A 13,272-nucleotide genomic window follows, 5' to 3' on the forward strand; every position below is an offset into this window, starting at 1 on the left:
TCCTCTGGGAGTACAAACAGTCCCACAATTCTGGTGCAGACAGTAAAGACAGTGTGAAACACATCACTGAGGGGAGGTTGTTACCAACTCCCCTCAACTGCTACACATTTCTTGTTCCATCCTCCAGCTCCAGAGACACAAAGACACTTCCCAAAACATCTCCCACCTCACTGAAAGCCAGAGCTCCCTGTAGCCAGGGGAGGACATGCAGAAAGCAGCCACATCCCAAACCCTAATAGCTACAGCAAAGCTATTTCAGGAAAATACCTCCACTTCAAGCCACCATATGACCCCTCAGATGAAAACCAGGACTTGAACCCTTTTCAGTTTGTGGAACATATCATTCCCATGGGGATTAGCCTGCTTTAAAGTAAAAAAGAACCAGGAACTTGCATTTTCAGTTTATTTATAATCAGAACACCACAATCACTTAAGGCCAGGAGGCTTATTTGTTAAGTATTTATTCATGTCTGCTGAAATAATAAATAGTGAAAGTTCAGCAAGTATTAGAGACTGGTTCTGTGTAATTCACTGCCTCCTGTGACAGAGCAAGGCTGGGCTTAGCCACGGCTTCAGGGTTTGCTTTTGATGAGACCCTGGCTCATGCTGCTCTGTAGATCTAGTTTGCAATGATGCACAAACTGGACTAAAACAGTCTCAGTGCTGACTTGGTGTAAATCCAACTTGCTCCATGTGTGGAGCTCATCCCCTAGAGCCCATTTTCACACACTTCTTGGGCTCCCACAGCCACCAAGGCATTTCACAGGTCTCACTCTGCTTTCCTCCCATGTTCCAGCTGCACAGCCAGCAAACAGCCCCAGAATTCCTAAACTACCAGAGAGCTGGGAAAATGCCTTCATGTTCATCACTGGAGCTGCAGTGGCACCAGGAAGGTGGCACTGGGGCCACAATGCAACTGGGCATCACACAAATGATGTGTGATTCCCCACAAATGTGGGGAATGCTGCAGCCCATCCCACAACATCCTCTTCTCCAGGTCCAGAGCAGCCTTAAGGACCATGGAGACCCTTCAAAGTCAGCACTCAGCTCCCACAAAGTCAGGTCCACGTGTCTCTTTCCCTCAGCAAGCCTCATCCCATTCTTCCTCAGCTCATCCCAGCCCTTCTAACCTCACACAGTATCAGTGGGGATTTGCTGCAGTCTGGAAAGGGAAAGGGGACACTTTAGCTGCACACTTGTCAAACTAATCTCAGTTTTGTGCTGTCTACTCCCATCTCAGCCAGGAGATCCTTCTCCATTCAACTTTCAAGCCCAAAATGTTTTAGATGGGGGCTGTTTGCAGGGCTGTGCAATAGAAACCCAGAGCTCTCAAACAAAACACAAATTTCTGTGACAACATGAAAACATGGAGTCATTCAACCTCAGAGAAAAGAATTACCATGATGGAAAGCTGTTTCCTCAGCTGCTCAGAGTTGCTTCATGAAGCCCCAATCTCTGATTAGCAGAAGAAACCTGAAGTTGAATGACAGTGACTGGCAGAGTCAGAGAAGACCTCTGCCTCCCTAAACACAACAGGGGGATGAAGGATGCTCTTCCCATCACACCTGCAGTACTCCATCCTGTTCCAAGGGCAGCAGGCCCTTGACAAAATTCCCCCTGGATGACACCATCAGCCAACATCCTCCAGCCAGAAGTGAGATGAGCGAATGGGAGCTGAAGGGATCTCTAGATCTACCCACAAGGAATCTGCTGGGAGAAAATGGCATTTTCTAATCCAAACCATACCATGGTTCTAGGACTTCAGTGCCCAGGCTGTCATGGTGATACACAGAAGGTAAATTCACATCTCAGTAGACTCTTGGATCAGCCAAGGCTCTGGCAAAAGGAGGAACAGCTCTCTCCAGGACTATCCACCCAGCAGCACTTCTAAGCACAAAAGTCCCCAAAGGCAATAAAGTCTGTTCCACCCTGGATGAAACATGCCCTATGACTAGTAGTTTGGCAAACCTTTGCTCTTCCAGCTTGGAGCTCAAAAAACTCAACAAAAAAGACCCAAACCAAATCAACGCCCCCCCAAAAAACCCAAACAATCCAAGCCGTTACAAAAGCAATTATCACTATTAGTTACAGAATAATTAATTTAAGATCAAACAGCATCAGCACTGACTCCTTTTGTAGTATCTGAACCAGTCCACCTTTCCCCTCCAGAAAAAACCAGCAGCTCTGGTGTTTGCAATAGCACTGTGTGGAAAAAACAGGCACATATTTTATTTTTCCCTCTTTTTTTTTTCCTTTTTTTTTTTTTTTTTTTTAACTGACAACCCCTGCACAAGAAAAACAAGCTAATTAAAGTATGAGCAGGACTTCTCACTGGGAGCAAGAACTCCTCAAGCCCTGAGAGGCACATCAGGACATTCCACATTATAAACACTTCTTCTGTAGCATTTCAAGAAGTGAAGTACACAGCTAAGACTTCAGTTTGGTGGTGAGAACACGTCACACAAGAGATGCTATCACCTCTCTGCCACTTTCCTGTCCTGGAAAAGTGTTTTTACTCCATCCTCTTATCCTTAGTGGTCCATGACCTGCACTGGACAGGATGAAGAGAGTGGATCACTGTAACCCAGCTGCACTCAGCTCACCATGGCTTGTCCACATGGTCCTCACACCAAGGCACTGCCTGGATTTTTGGATGTATTTTCTGAAATCAAGTTGGTGAGCACAGCACCATTATCTGGGAGTCTATCAGCAATACTGTTGACATGGCACCAGGTTCAGATTCTGGTTTTTGAGTGGATCACCAACACCATTTTCAATAGTTGATTAAAAACACCTAGGATTTAATTAAAGAGAAAAGGTTCCCTACGAGATTTACAAACTAAAGCCTGTGCAACACAACCAGGAAAAAAACTGAGGAAAAAGATTTTAATTCCTCCCGCGCTTTTCAGAAAAGAAAGTTTAATAAATAGATCAGAACAAACCTCCAGATGGACACCTGTATTCCAGTACCACAGCAGCTTTTCCCACTCAGATTTAAACCCATTTCCAATAAACAGAAGGTAAATTTTTTAAAGGTTTGAGTGAGAATGTTCGTATAGGGGCTTATGTTGACAGAACTACAACCACTTCAATATTTACTTTGGCTTTAACCAGGAGTCCTACCATGGACACAAGCCCTCATTGTTCATGCTCAGCAAAGTACCCCCTCCCAAAAAAACTCAGTGGAAAATCAAAGCATGATGTTAAGCACCTCCTGTTCTAATTAAGTAATGTGAGAGTAGCAGCATATGTAGAAAAAAGCTCCTTTTATAAACTGTCATATTTTTAGCTTGATAATGTCTCCTCAAATTATGTTTGCAAGGGGGAGTTAATTTAGGCTCTGATGGTTGCTCTCCTCTTTTCCTCCCCAAAAAGGGAATTAAAAATAACAATCCCGCCTTTTCACTTCTTCACACTCTGGCCTGTTCTCCCAAGCTATTTAATTCATTTACCTCAGGCATTGGGTCAGAGGAGAAAATTTTCATCTTCACCATGTGTACAGGAAAAATACTAGAGGACAAAATGCATCCTTGTCAGAGTCTAGGGTCATGCTGTGCCACAAGTTGAGGCAAACAGAGAAATTAGTGACAAAAGCACCAGCACCTCCCCTTGGCCATTTTCCTGAGAGCTGAGCAGCAATAAAACATTCAGAGAGGTTCCAGCTCACACCAAAGTGATGAAGAAGCACATTGCTGTGTGCTCTGTTCCAGAACTCGTGCTAACAGAGGTGTTCAGATATTGTAGGACAAAGCTCAGCCCCCAGAGCAGGACTCAGCATCTTCCTCAGCACATTCTGGGCTGAGCCAGCAGCAACAGGCACTGCACAGGGGGTTCCCCCAGGGCTCAGGGATTTCAGACCCCAGAGCACTGGAAAAATCCACACCACTTCATCCAGCCCCAGCCACTATTCATAATTTACTCCAGCAGTCCCCTGGTTTTTACCCAAACACTAATGACACACAATGAAAAGAGCACAGGATGGGAGTTTTAATCTCTTAATTGTTTAGATCCTGCATAAAAACCTTTGGCTTCCAGTGCTTTAAGGCAGCCTGGACTGAGTGGAGCTGAGCTGCTGTCACCAAAGCTGCCCTGCTCATGCTGGGTGTGAGATCAGCCCAGCCAAAAATAACTGAAAGAGCAGAGTCCAGCCACAGAGCCCTAATATGAGTCAAACATAAATTTGGATTTCGATTTCCCAAAACAAGTGGTAAATAAAGCAACAGACAAGTCATTTTTCCCTGCTCTTTTTGTCTGAAAGCTGCCAGGCTTAGAAAACCAAGTCAAAATATAAACACCCCTGAAGTGGCAGTTTCCACTGTGAGCCAGGGATGAATTACCTGGACTAGAAAACAGTGCAGCTAGAAGAGACTGGAAGAGAAGGGATGGATCCTAAAGAGGAGGGAAAAAAACTCAAGACAGAAGCAAAACATTTCTGAAGCACAGTAAGAGGGATTTAATTTCAGCTGTGAAAATGTCTGTTTTTACCACAGATCAAATCCCTGGAAGTGTCCAAGGCCAGGTTGGACAGGGATTGGAACAACCTGGTCTAGTGGAAGGTGTCCTTGGCCATGGCAGAGCATGGAATAAAATGAGCTTTAAGGTCCCTTCCAACTCAAACTATTTGATTAATCTATTGTATGATCTTAAATGGAGTTACTGTCAACTACTCTGTATTCTGCTCAGGATATTCTCAAAAAGCAACAAGCCAAGCAGGGCTCCCTGCATCCTTCCAAACACTCCCCCACTAACAGGTAATTATGGCTCTTGCTCATCCAGCAGAGACAAGACTCAGGTAATAGATGATTTTCTTTCCCAGGTCTGCCAGACCTACCTCACATCTGTGAATGTGAGACTTGGTATCTCACATCTCTCATGCTGTGTTACCAATGGCATCAGGGATAACACAGCATGACAGCTCCCAACAATGCAGTCCAGAGACTCTGGATAGATCCAAACCATCTAAATTACTGATTTTAGCACAATTGTGCTCACACACTTCATTAACAGAGCCTGAACATTCAGCCCAAGTTCAAAGAACTGTTTAAGCATTTAAATAAGTTGCCAAAATTCTAATGTATGTATAAGACTTTTTGGCTTCGTAGAGACTTGGTGTTTGTTCTAGGGTTTCCTTAATTAAGGACAGACTTTTGGAAGTCCCTTTTTTTTTTTTTTTTTTTAACTTTTTTATTTTAACTTGGTCCCCAAGCCACCTGGGCCCAGATGGGTGGCAGGGAGCTGCGTGGGAGCGTGAAGCAGCAACAGGAGCAGTGCTGCTCCCCAGGCTGGGCAGCTGTGCAAGAACAGGACCTCAGAGCACAGGAATGCAGCACACAAGGCTCCCCTCTAACTCTTTCCCAGTGCCCTTCAGCAGCTGTGGATAATGGATTTTGCTGGCAGCAGCATCGGTTTCAAAACCTTCAGTGGTCTTCCAAGTGCAAGTGAATGACTCACAGATGTATGTGTGTCCATACTCCTGCACACACCAGGATCTGTGCTCTTTCCATGCTACCTCAAGGAATCACTCACTTTCTTGTCCCTTACTCCCCAGGACAGAATCATGGAATCCCAGAATGATTTGGGTTGGAAGGGACCCTAAAGCCCATCCCACTCCACCTTCTGCCATGAGCAGGGACAACTTTCATGATCCCAGGTTTCTCCAAGCCCTTCCAACCCAGCCTTGGACACTGCCAGGGATCCAAGGAGCAGCCAAAGCTTCTTTGAGCACCCTATGCCAGGGCCTGCCCACCCTCACTGTAAAAACCTTCCTTATAACTAATCTAAATCAACTCTTATGCCTCCCTCATTCCAAAATTCAAAACATCCCAGTGCAACAGCTTCCCTGGCATCCATGCAATGGGAATTCTCTTGCAATGAAAAGGAGGTTCCAGCTGCTTCAATCCCAAGTGCCCTGTCTTGCTTTAGTTCCCCCATGCTCACCCTGCTGCTAAGCTTTAAAGAAACAAAAAAAAAACCAGCTGCATCTTGTGATTATTTCCAAACAGACTTGGCTTCAAGGGAACACGTCCCCTAAGGGAAGCCCAGGAAATCCCATACATGCAGGATAAGGGTGGTGACTGGCCTCTGAAATCAATTGTTCAAAGCAGGAATTAATTGCAACAGCTGTGTAGTTTCTGAAAGGATAGCTTAATCCCAGCAACTAACTCAGACAGCAGCTGATGCAGCTGTTTGAGATTAATGCAAGTGTGTAAGCCACTGGGAAGGAACACTGGGATTTAGAAATATTCTTGTCTCTGCTAACAAAAAAAATGATGGGTTTCATATTTAGGTGCTCAGCACCACTGATTATTCCATGGTCACACTGAATATGGGCTTGTATCACATTGCCAAGGGTCCCCCAAAACAGAAACACCTGAAATGCTCTGGTCTCTGCACCAAGCCTGCAGACAGAGCAGTGCAAAGGTGCCTGCCTCACTCTGGTGAGAACACCCACACCATGGAGCACCAGACACCCAGCAGAGAGGGAAATAGATCTAAATCCTTTAGTAGCTTACTTTTTAATGTATGGGCTTTTTTTTTTTTTTTCCCTGGAAAAAGGCAGAAGCTTGCCCTACAGGTACCAGTAAGCACCTAGAGCCTGCCTGTCCCACACCAGCCAACAAGAGCTTTCACCAATTCTACACAGAATCACAGAATTGTTGAACTGTTTGGGTTGGAAGGGACCTTGACCTCATGCCACCCCACCCCTGCCATGGGCAGGGACACCTTCCACCAGCCCAGGTTGCTCCAAGCCCTGTCCAGAGACAAACAGGATTAGCTGAACACAACCAAGTTATGTGGGTAGGCTGGTATGTTCCATTCTTCCCAACTGTATAAGAATGTACCCCTCCAGGCAAGACATTTTTAAGAACTCTTGACTTAAAATATGAAATATGACTTCATTACAAATCAATTTTAATGCTAAACATCCTACAAGACTAAAAGTAATTTCAACACACAGAAACACGTTCTTGCTGGAATACTGTATAATTAAATGACCACAAACAAGTGATTTTTCATCTCTTGTCCAGTGTTGGCTGAAATAAACAATTTAAGAAATTAGGGAATGAAAACGGAATATTTTAATTCATGTCATTAATAAGGAGTTCAAGCAGCAATAAAAAACACACCAAGCTAATTCTGGAGCAAAGGAAAACTTCTTTTACCAATTGAGAATCTGCTCTGTGATCTGGAAACTGGCAGGATGTTTTGTGTGACACTGGAGAGCTTTACACAGTAACTGACCCTTTCATGTGAAAATTCTGCTGATAGGCAACAATAAAGCCATTCTTCACAAAAGTTGTCAGACAGCTTTTCTTTGAGGCCATCACAAATCTAAAATAACAGAATAAGAGAACAAGAAGAGCTCAATGAGTGCCAGCAACAGTGTTCTCTGAGATGAACCCCAAATTTAGAATTTGGAGAAGAGTTCCAAAAGAATTTGGAGCAGAGAAATGTAAGAATAGGCCATAAACTGCTCTTCCTACATAAAAAGTGGCAAAGGATGCTCGACTATCCGAAAGGATTTTGCCTCTAGAGAGAGAAAAATGGCTATGTTTAGAAGGGCAGGAGATGCTCAGAGTTAAACAGCTAATGGAGACCAACACTACTCTGTATTTTCACATCAGACTCCCTGGAACTTTCAAACTTTATCCACAGCTTGATGCAAAGGTCACTGAAACACAGATTCTTTTTTTTTCCCTGCAGCACTCTCCAGCTCACTAGGAAAAGCTGAGGGAAGCCCTTCACTCAATAATTTACAATTTTTGTTAGAAGGCTTTCAACAACCCCCCTGTGCAGACTCTGCAACAGGACTGCCACACCAGCAGGTCTGTTTGAGGTCAGCTCTGAACTCAGGGCTGATCTCCATCTGTGCTTCTCCAGTGGACCAGGAATTCCTCTGTTGCTGCTGCAGGCTGAATAGGACTGTCAACAGGACAAGAGCAGTGAACCCTCCAGAGCTGTCTCCAGCAGGCTGCTACCTGCCTACATACCCAGGTGCACAGAGAGTCATGAAGGAAACCTCGACAGTAATGCATTCGGTGTATGTGTGATGATTCCTGAAAAAATGTGGCACAAACGCTGGGAGACACCTTCCAGCTCAGCAGGGCTGGATGTGTGCATCCAGGGATATACTCACTAAGTGACTGCTTGAAAAATGCCACCTTTGCAGGCTTTGCAGTCACCTTGCAGGGGTCCACACCAGACCTGCAGAGCTGACTGTGGCACCTCGTGCTTTTCTGTGCCCACCTCCAAGAAGGCTCCTCTGATCAACACAGAATATGTCCAGTTTGAAGGGATCCTCGGGATCATGGAGTCCAACCCTGGCCCTGCACAGACACCCCAACAATCCCACCCTGTGCAACCCTGGGAGTGCTGTCCAAACTCTCCTGGAGCTCTGGCAGCCTCGGGTCTCTGCCCATTCCCTGGGGAGGCTGGGCAGTTCCAAACACCCTCTGGGGAAGAATCTTTCCCTGATCTCCAGCCTGACCCTGCCCTGGCTCAGCTCCAGCCATTTCCTCAACTCTGTCACTGGTCACAGAGAATTAAGAGATCAGTACTCACTCCTTCCCTGCCCCTTGTGAGCTGTACAGTCAGAGAAAGCTGAGGTCCACACAGAACACATCCAATCCACCAGAATAACAATCTGCTCTTGCTCACAAAGGCTTCGAAAGTAGAGTTAGAGGCAGGAAGAAAGTCTGGACTCAGGCAGGGTCCCAAGCTTGGGACTGTGCTGGTGCAGCAACCTCACGACAGAGTGACCCAGTGCAATACCAGCAGTGCATCCCAGGAGCATCCCAGCAACTCCCAGCAGGCTGGGACAGCTCCTTGGCACTCCTGGGGCACACAGGACAATGAGCCCAGTGCAAAGCATTCCTGATGCACCACCCTATGGAAAAGTCCAGTTGTGAGAGACAGCAAGTCAAACTGGACGACATTTGGCTGCAGGACACGTGGCCCTGTGTGTAAGCTGTCCCCCAAGAGATTGGGGGGCCAGCCCTGGGCTCCCCCATCTGCTGGCAGCACACAGGGGGTGCTGCCCACACCTCCCCTGCTCCAGCGCCAGAGCTGCTCACAGAAACCAGCTCAGCCAAGCCCACACTACTCACAACCCCCTGGCTAATTTGCACTCAGAAATATGACTCTGCATTTCCCCATGAAAGGGCTCACTGTCTGGGCACTGAGAGGGCTGCAGCAGCAGCATGTGCCAGATGAATGGATTGTTACAGGCACATGGAGAAACCCCAGTGCCGCCATCAACACGCACAGGGCTGCTGTCAATCCAACAGCTCTTTCTGCCGTGCTCTCACACAGGGAGCCATGCCAAGTTTAAAGGTTTGGACCCTGAGCGAGAGCTCCAGACCTGCCTTGCTCAGGCAAAAGCAGTTACAACAATTTAAGTTTTTTTTTTCACTGTGTATGCAGGGAAACTCTTTCCACCCTAAGTATCTGCAATGCTCCCACCAGGAATGGATAATACAGAACACAGACCAACCTAAGCCCAGTAAGGAAGGGTAATTCCATCCCTGCCCCTAGAGATGGTTCCAGGTATCTTATTACCAATGTTGCCCAGAGCTGTGGCTGCCCCATCCCTGGAAGTGTTCAAGGCCAGGTTGGACAAGGCTTGGAGCAACCTGGGCTAGTGGAAAGTGCCCCTGCTCATGGCAGGGGGTGGGACTGGATGGGCTTAAAGGTCTGTTTCAACACAAACCCTTCTGTGATTCTGTGATTGCAGAAGCAGACGAAGTCAGCGAGACTTTTTCCAAAGGAATTCAACCTCAGGGTAGCTTGAGAACAGTAGTTTTCAAACTGTGATCAGCAGATGTGTGTGAACTATGTCTAGTTTGCTTGTGAAAGGTAAAAAAAAAATCTACCATACCCAAGTCAAAGTTTGCTATGCTGCACAGGAAAAACATGTTTGGTTTACGCTCAGCTGACGGAATACCATTCCCCTTTCACTGCTGCTGGAAGGGTCAGAGCCAAAATCCTCCCTTATCAAGACTGCCCACTAAAACCTCACTGTGTGATCCCCAGCACTGTCTCAGAAGGCAGCACAATGAGCTGTCTGTGCACCCAGAAACTCACAGAGCTTTAGACACTAAGAATAACCTCAGTTTATTCTTACAGAGCAAGATAACAGGGCCAAGGCTGGCACAGGCACATCATAAACACTCCTGCTCTCCTCAGCAGGCTGTGAATTACTGGCTGCTTGCAGGAAAACTGGGCAACTTCAAGGATGATAAAATCCCAGGTGTTTATAACATGTAGTACAGACACAGAGGAATAGAAACAGAAGTAAATTTCTTGACTGCTTCTTCTATAGCTTCTGTACAAGCAAGTCAGTTACCTTTGGGATGAAAAACATTAGCTTTCAAAATACAGTCAGGAAGTAAAGCAAGAAAAACCAACCATGAATCTGTAACAAACTCTTCATAAGGAAAAGAGCTGCCATGTTTTACATCTTGTATCTCTTAAGGGACCCAGGCACTGTCCCAGAACACAGCAAGCCTGCAGGCAAGGCTGCCCTTCCTCCTGGGCTGGAGCACCTCCTCTTCCTCCTAGGCTGTCCCAAGGGGCAGCAAACTCCACTGCTGTGCAGGGGCTTTCCTGCACATGGCATGTCACCAACCCTGTCTGAGTTCAAGGAGGTTCTCAGGGAAGTTTAGTTTTAGGGAACACTAAGGGAGGGAGTGGGACTCTGTGACCCTTATGGGTCTCTTTTAACCCAAGGTATTCTGTAATTCTACTTTGTAATTGTGTTTCTGCAGGGATCAGTCGGTTATCCTCACTTTTACAGCCAGACCACAGTGTCCGTTAAGTCTTTTCCAATTTTAATGATCTATGATTCAAGGCTTTGCCTAGAGCACAGCATGAGGTGAGGCAAGGAGTGGGACTATCTGTCCATGGCCAGCCTGACCCCTCACCATGAAGCCCAGCAGCCCATCCAGTCTCTCTCCTGCCATGGGCAGGGACACCTTCCACTAGACCAGGCTGCTCCAAGCCCCATCCAACCCAGCCTTCCAAGAACTCACAGGGCTAACACCTCTCTCCAGCAAAGGAAAAGAATTTCTGCTTTAAAAACACTTTTCAATCTGACCCACAGTATCAAAAACAAGTAAAGAAGCTTCAAAACACAGTAGCAGAAGTTAGCCATGTACCAGATGCTCCTGGATACAGAGGCATGAAATCCACCCATGAAATTCTCCCCAAATTCATCCAAAGATATCCAAGGTGCTGCTGATGGTGGGAGCCACCTGAAGGAAGCTAATATTGTCCAAAAAACACATATCCCATGATGCTGCTGCCTGCCATATGGTCAGGATACGGAAGGAGATGATGAGTGCAGGTCAGGACAATCTGTCTTTAAGTCAAGCCACATGCAGCAGCTTTATGGTCTGCATTAACATAAAAAAAAGAACCATACAGAAAAGGTAATGCAAGAAAACTAAAAATAAATAAATCAAATGCTCAGCATGGTTCCAAATGGTTTGCCACTGTCTCTGAATGATAAAATGGCAAATGGCTGCAGAGCCATTTTTTTCAGGGATATCTGCTCAGGGATATCAGATTTTTGCCTTTTCAAGGATCACCAGAGCTTCAGAGAATACCCATGAAAACTAACCCAGACAGAAATACAAAACTCATTTAACCTCCCATATTCTGGGATCAAGGAATCAACCAGAAAAAACCAGAATTAAAGTGTGAACACTGGAGATCCAGCCAGCTCTCAGAATCAGCAGCTTAATAACCCAACCAAAGCATAATCCCTGTGAACCTACAAGACACACCTAGAACAGAGTATTTACCAACATCAGGCCAGACATTTCCCCTGCTCCACTGCAAACTCACAGCACACAAACACAGCAGGTTTCATTACTCTCCCCCTGGCACAGGTTTCTCTTGGCATAAAGGAATTTATGGCAAACTCTGCTTTCACCAACACAAAACTAACACTTACAGTCATCAGTGAGTTATTTTAGAGTTTGACTTTGCTGAAGCCAGCATGGAACTTGAGACTTCATAATTTTGGCCTAATTTTCCTCAAGTAGTCAGTTACCCTGGAAAACAGTGGTTCTCTGAATTGCATGGAATGGTACACTGCTTGAAAATAAATGGATTACATCATATTTGCTGGCAAATGGCTGAAAATGTTTTATACACAGTTAAGAGAATAGAAAGATCAGCACTGCAGCCAAGCACAGAAAAATATATTTAACCTTTACAGACAAAGTAGAGTTTTCCAGGATGTGATTTTGTCCATCCCATTTCAGATGAAGAAATAGCTGAAAAGGTAACAACCTCATATGCTGACAGAATTCTGAATAAGGGGGGAAGGAAAACACAACAAACACCACCCTGCTAGGATGAAATAGTGAATTTATGAATTAAAATCTTCTGAAGTTTTTCCAGATAGATTTTACAGTTCTTGCTTTAAATGGCTAAGTGTACTTATCTGCAATGTACCCCTGGGAATGAGGTGATGTGAATCACAGAGGTCAGAAGCCCTTAAAACCCACAGCAAGGGTCTCAACCTTGCACTAAGGCAGCACTCTAGCTTCATTATACAGAGAGAGAAACAAAGCCAAAAAGATTAATGGATTTTCACGAAAAAAAGGAGTGGGTGTCAGAGCTGGGAATGATAAAATAAGCTAACCCTCCTTCCAAAATACACACTGAAATAAACTACAGATATTCAGTTTTTATAGAGCAGTTTACTTAGTGCATTCACAGAGTACTTGTCAGACTAGTGGTAAATTTGTGGCCATGGTAATATCAAGAACAACTTTTCCTTTGTGTTGCTTTTAAGAAACTCTTGGAAATTCACAGACAAAATCTCTCTTCCCATCCAAGTATTCTGCCTCCAGCACTGAAAAAAAAACACTCTGGGTTTTTGGATATGGGGTTCCTGATTTTTAGGGTTTAGAGTTTTAAAGCAGTGAAGTACTAGTACTGGAAAGAAGGAAAAAAAAAAAGAAAAGCAAAGTATTTCTACTTTAAATTCCAAATACCTTGGGCCAGCCAGAATTTCTGGATCTGAGTCTCTTTGATTTGTGATCTCATGTTTCACTCAGGGATACAGAAATCCACACAGCCTCTCCTATGGACACACATGTGCTGGACACGTGGCTGCTGTGGGGTCAACACACAGGACATGCTACAGATGCCAGGGTCAGAACACATTCCCCCTTGGAAAAGACTGGACTCAAAGTGATGGAAAACTGGTGCTGTGCTGATGGCTGACTTAATGCTAAAGAGAAGACAAAGAGAAACAGC

At 45.3% G+C, this 13,272-nt stretch overlaps 1 protein-coding gene across 2 annotated transcripts in view; it reads right to left on the minus strand.

The window, feature by feature from the left end:
• The window catches only part of COLGALT2 (collagen beta(1-O)galactosyltransferase 2), a 43,471-nt gene that overhangs the window by 18,330 nt on the left and 11,869 nt on the right, over positions 1 to 13,272 (minus strand). The window lies entirely within an intron of this gene.

Source organism: Oenanthe melanoleuca, chromosome 8 (genome assembly GCF_029582105.1).
Source record: "Oenanthe melanoleuca isolate GR-GAL-2019-014 chromosome 8, OMel1.0, whole genome shotgun sequence".
Taxonomy (NCBI): domain Eukaryota; kingdom Metazoa; phylum Chordata; class Aves; order Passeriformes; family Muscicapidae; genus Oenanthe; species Oenanthe melanoleuca.